Here is a 12,680-nt window from a genome sequence, read left to right as displayed (position 1 = left end):
GACAGAGTACTATAAGAGTATCACCATAGACCAGCTTAGGCTCTGGTCAAGGGCAACTAGAAACTTTAATAGTGTTGATTTCTTGAATTCCAACATGAATCTCTTATTTGGGTTTCAAGAAATTGGCACTATCAAAGTTTTTGGTTTCCCTTGAGTGGAGCTTGAGCTCATCTACAATGATACTCTCATTGTACTCTATTGTTTGGTTTTCAAAATGAATCATCAACTTCCTAATTCAATTCCCAGTTGCTCCACATCCAACTATGCCCCATCTACATATGCATCCACTTCAACCCTTGTCATAGCATCTCAATTCACCTTTGTTGCACAGAAACAACCCAAATGACTAAACTATAGGTATAACAATGTTCATGATATTTCACTTTGATTGTTGTACTCATTATCTAGTAGATTTGTGCCATTTCATTATTATGTTAGCATGTGTTTTCTAATTATTTATTAGATAATGTAGTTAAAAGATGTTGGGTTGTAAACATCTAATGCTAATTTATTTGAGTTGAAATAATCAATGATGTTTAGCTTTTCAGACACATTTTTTATAATCATTGTTAACTCTATTTATCAAATATATGGCAGTTGAATCACAATTTCTATTTATGATTATTGATTCAAGACATTTATCAATATTTCACGTGTTATTTTTATTTAAATTTGAACAAAATTCATGAATTATATAGGCAAAAGACAAATCTTTGTGAATGAGCCTAATGGTAATCATAATCCTCCTAATCCAACTCCTATATTACCCACTGATATCCTTCAACCTCTAGTTCCTAGTGATTCTATTTAGTTTTTTCATAATAAGATTTGAACATGTTCTACCACAGGTTGAATGGATCTATCTTAAACATCGTAGATTGGGCATGATAATACTCTAAATCTAGAGCATTTTGGTCCTTGCAGAATCTTATTTAGTTTTATATTGTTAAAAAATTGTGTTTTGAACCAGAGTTGTCCAAACACTCATTTAAAGGTGGCCTCCACAAGCATCATGCTATTGTTGCTGAACCCGAGCATGAGTGATGTATGTCTTTCGCAATTTTAATTTTTGTTTGAGGACTCACATGCCTCAGCTACTTGAAAAGATGCCTCGTGCCACTAGAAAGTAATGAGAGTCAGTATGACATAAATCAATAATCTCTAGCTAGGAATTATTAAAGCCAAACTTCATCACATTATCTAATAAAGAATCCAAATTACTCTATCATATGCCTTACTTGCATCTAGTTTTATGCATCTCTTTGAATTCTTTCTCTTCTTCATAATCATTAACAAACATTTTCTTGATAACTTCTGTAGTTTCCATTCAATGATGTGTATGCTATATTGTAACTCACACAGATTGTCACAAGTTCTTTAAAAAAGACAATGATATCATTAAATACATAATCATTGGTTGTGGAAATTAACTATGTCAATATTTAATATGTAGTTTGATTGTGCCCCACCATGGCATCATTTAAATATTTCAGTTCAAAAGTCTTAAATAGTGAGTGGAAGCTATCACCTCACTACATAGAAGGAACATATAATATATACCTTTCTCTACCACTATTAGATTTCCTAAGAAATTTTAAAATGCTAGATAGGAACCATGGCTAGAGGTTAAGATGCAACCAATGGTGGCTTCTAAGAAGGATGTTTTTGTTTAAGTCTTGAGGCCAACACAAGGTCTAGATTACATCCCCAACTGAAAGGAATTAATCCAACCAAGATTTAGATTACATTAATTAGCATAATAAAAGAAACTAAAGTGTTGGAAATATAAATGGGAAAGAAATTTCTAAGAGGGTGGAGTGAATCAACACTTAAAACTTCTACCTTTAGTATTCATCTATCTCATAACTTAGCATATACAATGAAATATGTAACATGCATCACATTCATAGCATAATGTAAATAAATACATAACCCAAAAGATTTTGGTTACCCAGAAACACTCCAATGAGAAGGTAAAACTGGGTTGGGGATGAAACCCACAAATCTTTACTACTATAGCAATAAAGTGTGGCCAATTATGGCTACAAAGTTTTGATCATAATCTATGATCTACCTTGTGAGAGGTATGCCCTATTAAAGGCTTACAAAGACTGTTAGGTCTCACCTTGACTAAAGGATTTAAACTCATAATTAAGTAAGCACTTTGTTAGGAGATTTACAAAATATTTTTAGTACTACTTTGTTAAGAGATTTACCCTATATCACCTGTCAAAATGATTCAATACCTAATCCTTCGGTTAGTAGCCTTCTGCTAGATGTTAGATCTCCTCTTTCCTAATTGTATCTTGATCCTTTTGATTGAATGTATCTTCTCTAACCTTACACTGCTTGTCTTCAAAACTAGTTCTGCTCTCATCAACTAGTTCTGTAATACTTAACCTTCACTTAAGCATCTTCTCCATGCCTCTTTTGCAGATGATACTCTCCTTAGTATCTCTCTTCGCACTCTCCTCCCCCTTCGGGTCTACCTCTTTAAATAGGTATCATGGAGATGATCTTAGGTAATAATCAACAACTCTGGTTGATTTTTATTTCTACCTAATGCTTCCTTTTTCTAATTGGTTGCATAGGGATGCATGATATGAATCCATCCTTATCTCTTGATATGAAAAATTCAAGATTGTGTTAGCCAAAAATGGTTTACATAGAATTTTGTGCCGTTACAAACATCTATGTCATTGACTAGTTACTTGACATAAATAGGCTTCTAATGCTCAACCTTAACTATACTCTTGTGTTATTTTCTCAGTTCTTGAATCACTTAGCACACACTGTCTTCTTAGTATTAACTGCTTTCTTGGCACCAAAGTGACTCGACACATACTAAATGCTCAACACCTACAACTGCTCAACAGTAACTATCATATCACTTGGCATGTATTGTTTGGATACTTATGCTTGATATGCTCTGATTACTCAACTCACATTAATCATTTAGCCTAAGTAGTGGCTCGATTGCAATGATGAACAACCAACTATGCTAGATGATGACTAAGTATTTTGTCACTAATTTTTCAAACCCATAATGAGATTAACAATATCTCCCCCTTTGACATGAGTGGAAAAAATACTTTGTCATGGCATACATAACCTTACTTAATGCATAAGTTAGACAGTGTATAATCTTTGCTTGATCTCTATACAAAATCTCAAAATCTCAAAATTTGCAAAAATGTTGCCATACCTTGTTACTCCCCCTGAGTAAATATTCCATTCTATTCTATAACTCCCTTTGAGTAGATATTTGCCTTGAAAAATTCTCAAAATTTATGAAATCTTCAAAATCCCCCTTTTTTGACACTTATGTCACTTAGGGTTGTACACCTAAAGTATAGTTATCCAAAAATGGCTTGCATATTTGAATTATGATTCCTAATATGGAATCCCTATTATCTCTAGCTACATCTAGAGATTAAATTTGAATTTCTAAATTTGTGCCCATGTCAACTAGACCTTCTTGTGTAGAAAGATGAGAATCTTTCTTCATCAACATTTCTACAAAGGCTAGTTCTTTCTAGAAAACTTCCATGTGTGGGGACAACATGGACTCAATGTTGATCAAAGTTGATCATATGTTTGCATCTTTTGCTTGCAACTCGACAAGCCTACTCTATGTCAACAATAATCTTTGAAAATGTAACTGACTAGTGCTAGGAGATGTCTTCAATGAAGATCCAGTAGACTTAAAATCTCCTTGCAACCTATCAATTTTATGTTGAGTATCTTGAGTAAAGCGATCAATATTGCATAATTTATTATACAAGAAATATGTGTTATCCAAAATTTTCTTCGCACTATCTATCCTAGTTGACAAATTAACCTATCTCAATCCAATAGCATTGGATATCTTATCCATGACCTTAGTGTAAAATTTCTTCTCAAGCCATTCGAATAAATTTACATTGGTCTCTATATCCTCATCTTTTGTCCTATAAACTATATGTACAAGTTGTTCTATGATAGGCTTATTAGACAATGAATCTGAAATATCAAAAGCATCAATAAAAATGTCTTTGATCTCATGCAAAACCTGCTTTTGCTTGAGCTTCTCTTACCTTGATTTTCTTTGTAGGGCCTCCTAGAGTATCTCCATTTATTCTAGTGTGATTGTTATTGGATTGAACTATGGTAAAAAAATCACTTCATCTAAAATAACATCCTCCAATGATGTAGTTTCAATACTCTTTTGTGGGCTAGTACTTGACACTAATATCTGCAATGGTGTAGCTTGAGTACTTGGTACTTGAAGAGTTTGGTTGTTGAGAGGTGGTGTAGTCACTGGTAAGGTAACCAATGTCTATATTGCTACTTGATCCTCAGTCTCAATAGTCATATTATCCTCTACTTCTTTCTCATCCTCCTTATGATCTTCAATATGTTTTGGTGGGGTGGTTATAGGACTAGCTTCCTTACCCTTATGCTCTTCACTTCCCTTTTTATCAATTGCCATAATTGTCAATATACCTGATCTTTGTAGATTAGGCAATGATATAGCTAGTGTATCTACCTCTTTCTCTTTCATCTCAATGATAGATGTCGGCATTGTAGATGGCATATTAGTAAGCTCATCTTTCTTCTCCAAAACCTTATCTAGTGACTGATCATGTGATTCTTTCTCCTTGAATTTGGCAACAAGTGGGGGAACAATAGATGTATCTTGTTATTCTTATTTCTTTGTGGATGAAATCTCAATCTTTTGAGATTCATCAATCCTTACCAATATAGGATTTGAGCATGGAATAGCTATATTGGTGGATTCTTGTTTCAATTTCTTAATATCATCATCACTAAGTGGATTTATATTATGTGTTGTTATCAATGATTTCCTCAATAATGATAGAGTTCAGTTGATTCTCTTTCTCTTCCTGTAGAAGACTAGTGTCTAGTACATTAACATTTGCAACCTCTTATGTGTCATCCTTTTTTGTGTCTTCCTTCTCTTCTATTGTATCTTTTTTCTCTCCTATTGTATTTTCTTTCTCTTCCACTATATTTGTGGACAACCTATAGATTTTTTTCCAAGGTAGTGTACTCTGGGTTACCACCTGTCAATTTGTTCCCATAAAATATGAAAAGCTCTATATTTAGGAGAAAATATCCCTTTATACTTCTCTATAGCCTTCTTAATCATCTGCCTACCTAGAGCAGGCATAAATTGAGCTAAAGTGGCCTCTCTAATCTATTTTTTAGTTTGCATGATGTATATCTATTTTTGCTCAACTCTCTCATGTAAACTTATAGGTATAGAGTTGGAAATCTCTAAAGGAGTAGTATTAAAAGTAGCCATCATATCAGAAATAACTTCTTCAATGTTATTCTTATCTCCTTTATCTAACTTATCAAAATTAATATGTAGAAATCCAGATAAATCTGTATTATTCTTTACATTCTCACATAGATTATCTATATCAAATGAGGGATTGTGGCTTGCCACTTTGAATTGACTAATGTCATTTGATTTTGTCCTTTCTTCATCTGATTCATTTTGACATTTATACTATCTCCTTTGTTTCTTTGTTGGCTAGCTCAACTCTGCAGTATCATTCTTCCTTTTTCCTTTAGTTGATTGTGCTTCATTTGCTTGTGCAGTAGCAATCCTTGTGCTTGACCTTGTCAAATGTGTAGCTGGCTTTTGTTCTTTCTTCTTTGTTGTCTTCTTTGGCTTCTACACTTTCTATTGTTGTGCCTTCCTCTTCTTTCCAATTTCCTTAGGTTCTTCCTTGGCTTCCTCTTCATCATCTGAACACTTATCCACACCTAGTCCTTGAGTCAACTATAAAGGTCCTTGACCTTCATCTTCTTCTTCTTCTTCTTCACCAAATTGTTCTTTCAATTTCTTCTTCTTTCTATCAATAGTTGGAGTCTGCAAGTTGGTAGTAATTCTTTCCTTTGCCTCTTCACAATTTCCAAATGATATTGTATCCTTGTCTATGTCTTATGTGAATAATGCAATGATAGCTGCAGATGCTTCATCAACATTCACCTGATAAGATAAGTGTTTTAGCCATTTGACTCTTTGAATTGTTGTCTGAACATATGTATAGTTGATATCTACTAGGAAACAAACATCATTATAATGTTGCTCCACTAGAGATACATGAACCCTTGATCTCTACATCATAGATTTCTTAAAATATTTGAAGTAACTAGTCATAACTAAATCAAAATTCTCTCCTAGTTGACTAATGAATTCTCCTAGTTGTTGTGTAACTAATTGACTAGTCTTCTATACTACTTTGCTAAGTGTAGGAAATGTGTTTTGCACATAGAATAACATACAAACAATAAGTGAACCAAACTTACATGAGGAGTTCTTTGCTTTGCTGATCACTTCTAGGTTTTCTAATAGTTTTTGAAGTTGTAACTTAGCTAGGTCATAGCTGTGATCTCTCTTGACAATTTTATAACCTAGATCAACTGCACTACATGGCACATTGTTGAGTCACCTAGACTGGTAAAACTTGTGTGCTATCACATGCACCACAAATGTAATTATAGGTTCTATGATTGTATTAATTGAAATTCTCCTCTTGTTCCATAATTCTCCTGTAGACTTCTTAATTACTTCCTTGGCATCACTCCTTATGGTCTTGGTTCTATCCAGGGTAGGATACTTTATTACCCTATGAATGTTTTTCTTTGAGATCTTTATAGGACCATCTTCCAACCACAACTAGTTGTCATGAATTTGGCTCAACACTATCTTAATCCACCCTGTCTTGAAATTTTGCAAAAAATCTAGGGCATGCATTAACCCTTTTTTTTCTATGATTTTGTTCTCTTCCTTTAGAATTATGTTCTCATACAACTTCTCATATGTCTCTCTGATCTCTAGGTCTCCAACCTTTCCTACTTTGCACATATAGCAACATATTACATCATGAATCATTAGAACATTCATTAAAATCATTGATAAAGCTCCTGATGGGTCTCCCTTATATGCAATCTTAAGTATAGAACAAGATTTAGGAGGTTCATGTACTTCATTACTGATCAATTAAACATTCATAACCTCTTTACCTTCCTTCTTTTTTTTTGTTGAAGAGCTCACTACCATTTTAACTTGCTAGGGTTTGAAAAACATGAAATAATGTAACTTGATACTAATGAAATACCTTTCAATTCAATGAAAGTTGTCAAGTAGTAGTTGACTCTTATTTGTAGTCATTGGAATCCTCTTCACAGTTTTCCTTGGTCCTTTTTGATTGTCTAGTAAATGTAAATGACTCAAAAGTCAACTATATAACCTTAAAAACCTTGCATTTAATGCTTAGTGCTTACACAACTGTAAGCTCATTTGCCATGGGATTTTCAATGTGCTCGTTCAACATAGCTAACTCGACAACCACTATGATTCCTCTATTACTTGGCAGTAATTACAATTCTTTCAATACTCAACAACAACACAAAATATATCACAACAATAGAATATCTCTTTCTTCTAATCACTTCATTGCATCTTAATTCATGTTGATAAATCTTTTCATTCCTCAAATGCTTGGAACTGATACAAAATATATCATTTTAGATATTAGTTCCACACATATCTTTTATTGCCTGGTTGGGGGTGATGTGATCACTTGATCCATTGGATAAAGTGACCTCATCTTGGCTTGATGTGTTGAAATCTTCCTTCTTTCTCCATGTCTTATTCATCTACATCTTTGTCTTTTCAACATCTACCTTTTCTTTGTCTTTTTTGAATTCATTGCTCGATGCAGGTGACCAAGTTGGGTAGTTTTTGCTTACATGACCAACCTTAACACAACTAAAGCATACAATATCTCCATTTAAACACTTTTGTAATTATCTCTAAAGTGAGTTCTTATGAAATTTATAGCAACATGACCATGTTCTCCATAATATTGACAACTATACCATGTGTTGTAATCCCAATTGTGAGAATTTTCATGATGATGTACCTTTGTTTGCTTGTTTGATGTCCAATTAAATTTACATTTGCATTCACATGCTTCGTGTCCATACTTCTGATAGTTGTAAAAATATCCCTCAAATTTTTGAGTGTTGATGGTCTTTATCCTACATTCATGTGCCTAATATCCTTGCTTCTTGCAGTTATAGCAGTGTCCTCTATTTTTTTACTTTGGGGTTTGATTGTCAGTGTTACTCCTATAGACATTTGTTGTTTGACCTAATTTTCCACAATGATGAAAAGTGGGTTTGTTGGTCTTTCCCTTATTTTCCCTTTGTTTACCACTTTTAGATGATTCTCCTTCCTTAGTAGTAGAATATCCTAATCCAACAGTATCATCATTTGTTCTTGGTGTGTTCATAAGCTTTTTAAAGTACTTTATTGCTTCACTAGGTTTATAGAATCTTTCAATAAATTCCTTTTCTTCTTTCAATTTATTCTATAGTAGGTCATTCTATGATTTCATAGTTGCAATCTTAATGTCTTTCCCATTCAGTTCTTGATTTACAATCATTAGTTGATTCATTGTGTCTAGTTGCATGTTTGATAGTTTTTACACATCTTATGTCTTCTCCTCAAGTTTGTTTGCCAGTATTCTTTTATCTTCTTCAATCATGACTTTGTCTTCCTAAGATTTCTTTTTTAGTTTAGTTATCTCACACAACATAACTGATTGAGTTTCTTGTTCCCTTTTTAGATTTCCAACTTCTTCATTTAGGGCATTATTCTTTTCCATCAGATCTGCAATTGCTACATCAAATTATTTGGAGTCCTTGTCTTCAAACAATCATGTAGTGTCTTCTTCTTTATATTGAGTGTCAATTTGTTGAATGGCTAGATCCTTTCTTCTCTTTAATGATTTATGCAATTTATCTCTTGCTTCATTTAGTTGATGTAGGGAAAGTTGCATTTCAATCTTCTAGTTCTCAATAATATTTCCTCTCAAGTTGTCCAACTTTACTTTCTAGAGAACAAGGCTCTGATACCAATTATTCAAAATATAAATGGGAAAGTAAGTTCTGGGGGGGTGGGGGGTCAGGATGGGGGGTGAATCAACACTTAAGACTTCTACCTTAAAATATCTCACCATTCATCCATCTCATAACATAGCATATAAACTAAAATATGTAACATGCATCACATTCATAGCATAACGTAAATCAACACATAACAAAAAGATTTTGGTTACCCATAAATGCTCTAAGGAGAAGGTAAAACTAGGGTGGAGATGACACCCACAAATATTTACTACTATAGGAATAAAGTGTGGCCAATTATGGCTAGAAAGTTTTGATCATAATCTATGATCTACCCTATGAGAGGTTTGCCTTATTAAAGGCTTACAAAGATTTTTAGGTCTCAGCTAATTGACTTAAGGATTTAAACTTGCAATTAATTAAGCACTATGTTAGGAGATTTCCAAAAGTTTGTAAGGACCACTTTGTTAAGAGATCTACCCTATATCACCTGTCAAAATGATTTAATACCTGATCCTTCAGTTAGCACCCTTCTGCTAGATGCCAGATCTCCTTTTTCCTGATTGTATCTTGATCCTTTTGATCAAACATATCTTCTATAACCTTTCATTGCTTATCTTCATAACTGGTTTTGTTCTCATCAGCTAGTTCTACAATTCTTATGTAGTGTTTTCCCGTAGTTTGCATTTTATTATTATTGCTGAACTCTTTTAGGCTAGTTTATTCTTGTTGATTAGTAGCACTATCTTTCAAAGTATCAGATATTGTTTCATATTCAATTGATCTTATGATGATTATTACAGTGATTTCAGTTATTGATGATGATTAGTTAAATGGATTATCATATGTTTTTTCTTATGGATACTTACCCCATACTACATATGTATGGTGTGTATGCATATTTTCTTTATGTATGACATTTCTGATGTGGTTAAGGAAAGGAGTCGTAGTCACCTACTAGTCAAGATCTACACAATGCACCACATCCTACCATTGCATATTTAGTTTAGCATATATGTGTTTGTACATGTGTGGATTTTATGTAGATTGCAAGTATCAGGTATCAACTTTCCTGAATTGCCAGAATGAGCATACCCTATCGCATTATCTCAATGGTAAGAGAGGGGAGATAAAATTTTTAAGTCCAAATCCTAACCTTTAAACCCATTTTTTCCTAGAAAAATAGGACAAGTATCTAAGTTAGTTGACCCATCTGAATTCGTCAAGTGATGTGAATTCGTGATTTTGACCCTCGAGTTTGATTATATTATTTGCCTTCAGTTGAGTTGTCATTTTCGGTTTTGTGGATATGTGGTAATTTTTTGTTATAATTAAATCAAATTAAAAGATAATTTAATGGTAATTTATAAAGAAATTTAATATTTAATTATATTTAGTTAATTGAGAAATTAATTAAATAAAAGAATTCAACTTAAAGATAAAGTTTTGGTTCTAATTTAGGCGCAATTATATTTATTTAAATTAATAATAATTATTTAAGAGTTTTATTTTAAATAATAAACTCTAAATAATATTATTAGTTGAATTAATAAATATATTATTAAAACATCTCATAATTAACTAGAGAGAGAAAACATAAATTTAATAAAGTTATTTTAATTAAATTGCATAAAGCGTATGTATGAAATTAAAATATAATAAATTAATAAGAGGGAGTAAGAAATTATTTAATAAAGTTTATTTTAATTAAATTGCATAAAGCTTATGCATGAAATTAAAATATAATAAATTAATTAAAAAGAGAGCAAGCAATTATTTAATAAAGTTTATTTTAATTAAATTGCATAAAGCATGTGCATGAAAAGGTAAAAGATAACAAGTAATAAACATTAATTGATCAGTGAGTTCTCTCACACGATTGCACAATTAGAGCCATAAATTAAGGGAGAACTCTTTATCAAAGATTGCGTAATTGTACAATCAGAGCCTCAAATTAAGGGAGAACTCTCTGTCAAATCTAGAGCTCATTATGCAATTACACAAGTTTTGGAGGAGGAATTTCGGAGAAGGAAGTTTTCAGAGAAAGGGGATTATTTTTGCGTGTTTCGTGTGATTGTTGTTTTAGCATTAGATCCAGGTAGGATCTCGTGGTTTATTTGTATAGTGGTTTTCTATCCTTTGAATCCCTGTCTTCTTTGTGTTTGTTTAGTTTTTGTTTTTAGAATTCTTCTGCATTGAGACCCTTGTTTTGCATAGTTATTGTTCTTCATTTTCAAGAACTTCTGTAAGCAATTTAATGATTGAAAACCTTGTGTGTGAATTTGGTTGTTCATCGTTCTCAGGAAACATCTGTATACAAATTGGAAACTAGAAAACTCTCATGTTAAGATTTATTGCTCTCTTTTCTTGAATACATCTTTGAAATAGTTAAATTGAAACCCTTATTGTTAAATTGAGGTTTTGTATATGGAATTGTTAAATCGGGTTTTGGGTTTTGAAAAGTAAATAAATTTTGTTTTATAGAATTTGACTGGTTGGTTCAGATTTCTATATCAGGTCTATTTTGGAAAAGTTTCTATTTTTAGCAAGTTTCTATTTTTAGAAAGTCTTTATTTTTAGTAGGTTTCTATTTCAAGAAAGTTTCTATTTATAGCATGTTTCTATTTTTAGAAAGTCTCTATTTTTAGTAGGTTTCTATTTTTAGAATATCTCTATTTTAAGCAGGTTCCCATTTTGAGAAAGTTTCTATTTTAGCAAGTTTCTATTTTGGAAAGTTTATATTTTTAGTAGGTTTCCATTTTGGAAAGTTTATATTCTTAGCAGGTTTCAATTTTTGGAAGTTTCAATTTTTAGCAAGTTTCATTTTTGGGAAAGTTTTTCCTAAGTTTAATTAAATTAACACTAGTACATTTGATCCCATTTTTATACCAAAATTTTAGATCATTTATTAAAATGTTTTAAATTGGTTGGAATATGGAAGGAAAAATATCTTTAAAAAAAAATCCATGCCCATGTTGGTGAAAATTTCTACCAACATTAAGTGTTCGTCAAAATTTTGACCAACACAAGCTTAACATGTTAAAATGAAAAAGGGTTTTGACCTATTTCATTGTTATGGTTAACAAGGAGCATGTGTGGGAGCTACACAAGCACAAGAATTGGTGAATGTGATCGACTATTATTTGTAGCATGATCAACTAAACACTTTAACAATATCAAGGTAGGAGAAGAGGTGGAAATTGAGGAAGAAGCCTCGATCTTGGTGTTAGGATTAAACCATAGACAGAAATAATAAATTACATGCAAATATAACCAATAATAGAAAATAATAGATCACATAGAAAAGAACACAAGGCACCAAGATTTAATGTGGTTCACCCAATCACTGGGCTACATCCACAAAACAACAAGTCTAATATTATTATGATCCAGTGAATACAACTTGATTACAATCCATAAAACCTTATAGCTCAATACCACTACAAGAACCAATTTTCACATCACCACTTTGAAACAATCCCTAACCTTAAGCCCTTTTATACAGATATTTTTATGCCACTTTAGGGTTACAACATGTCGGCCATATGTCAGCCATATGTCAGTTCAGACTCCAAAGAATTTATGAAGTATGTACAATACTTTCCTGATCAGTCACCACAAACTAACAATCTCCCACTTAGGGGATTGATCAGGCTCCACACTAAACAATAATCTCCCACTTGAAGACTGATCCTGTAGTTATACCGCTACCACATGGGGTTCCCACTAGATCAAACCAGCTTGGACTC

The sequence above is a fragment of the Cupressus sempervirens genome, chromosome 7 (genome assembly GCF_028749045.1).
Source record: "Cupressus sempervirens isolate cs-2001-9-10 chromosome 7, ASM2874904v1, whole genome shotgun sequence".
Classification (NCBI taxonomy): Eukaryota; Viridiplantae; Streptophyta; class Pinopsida; order Cupressales; family Cupressaceae; genus Cupressus; species Cupressus sempervirens.
This window is presented reverse-complemented; position numbering follows the sequence as displayed.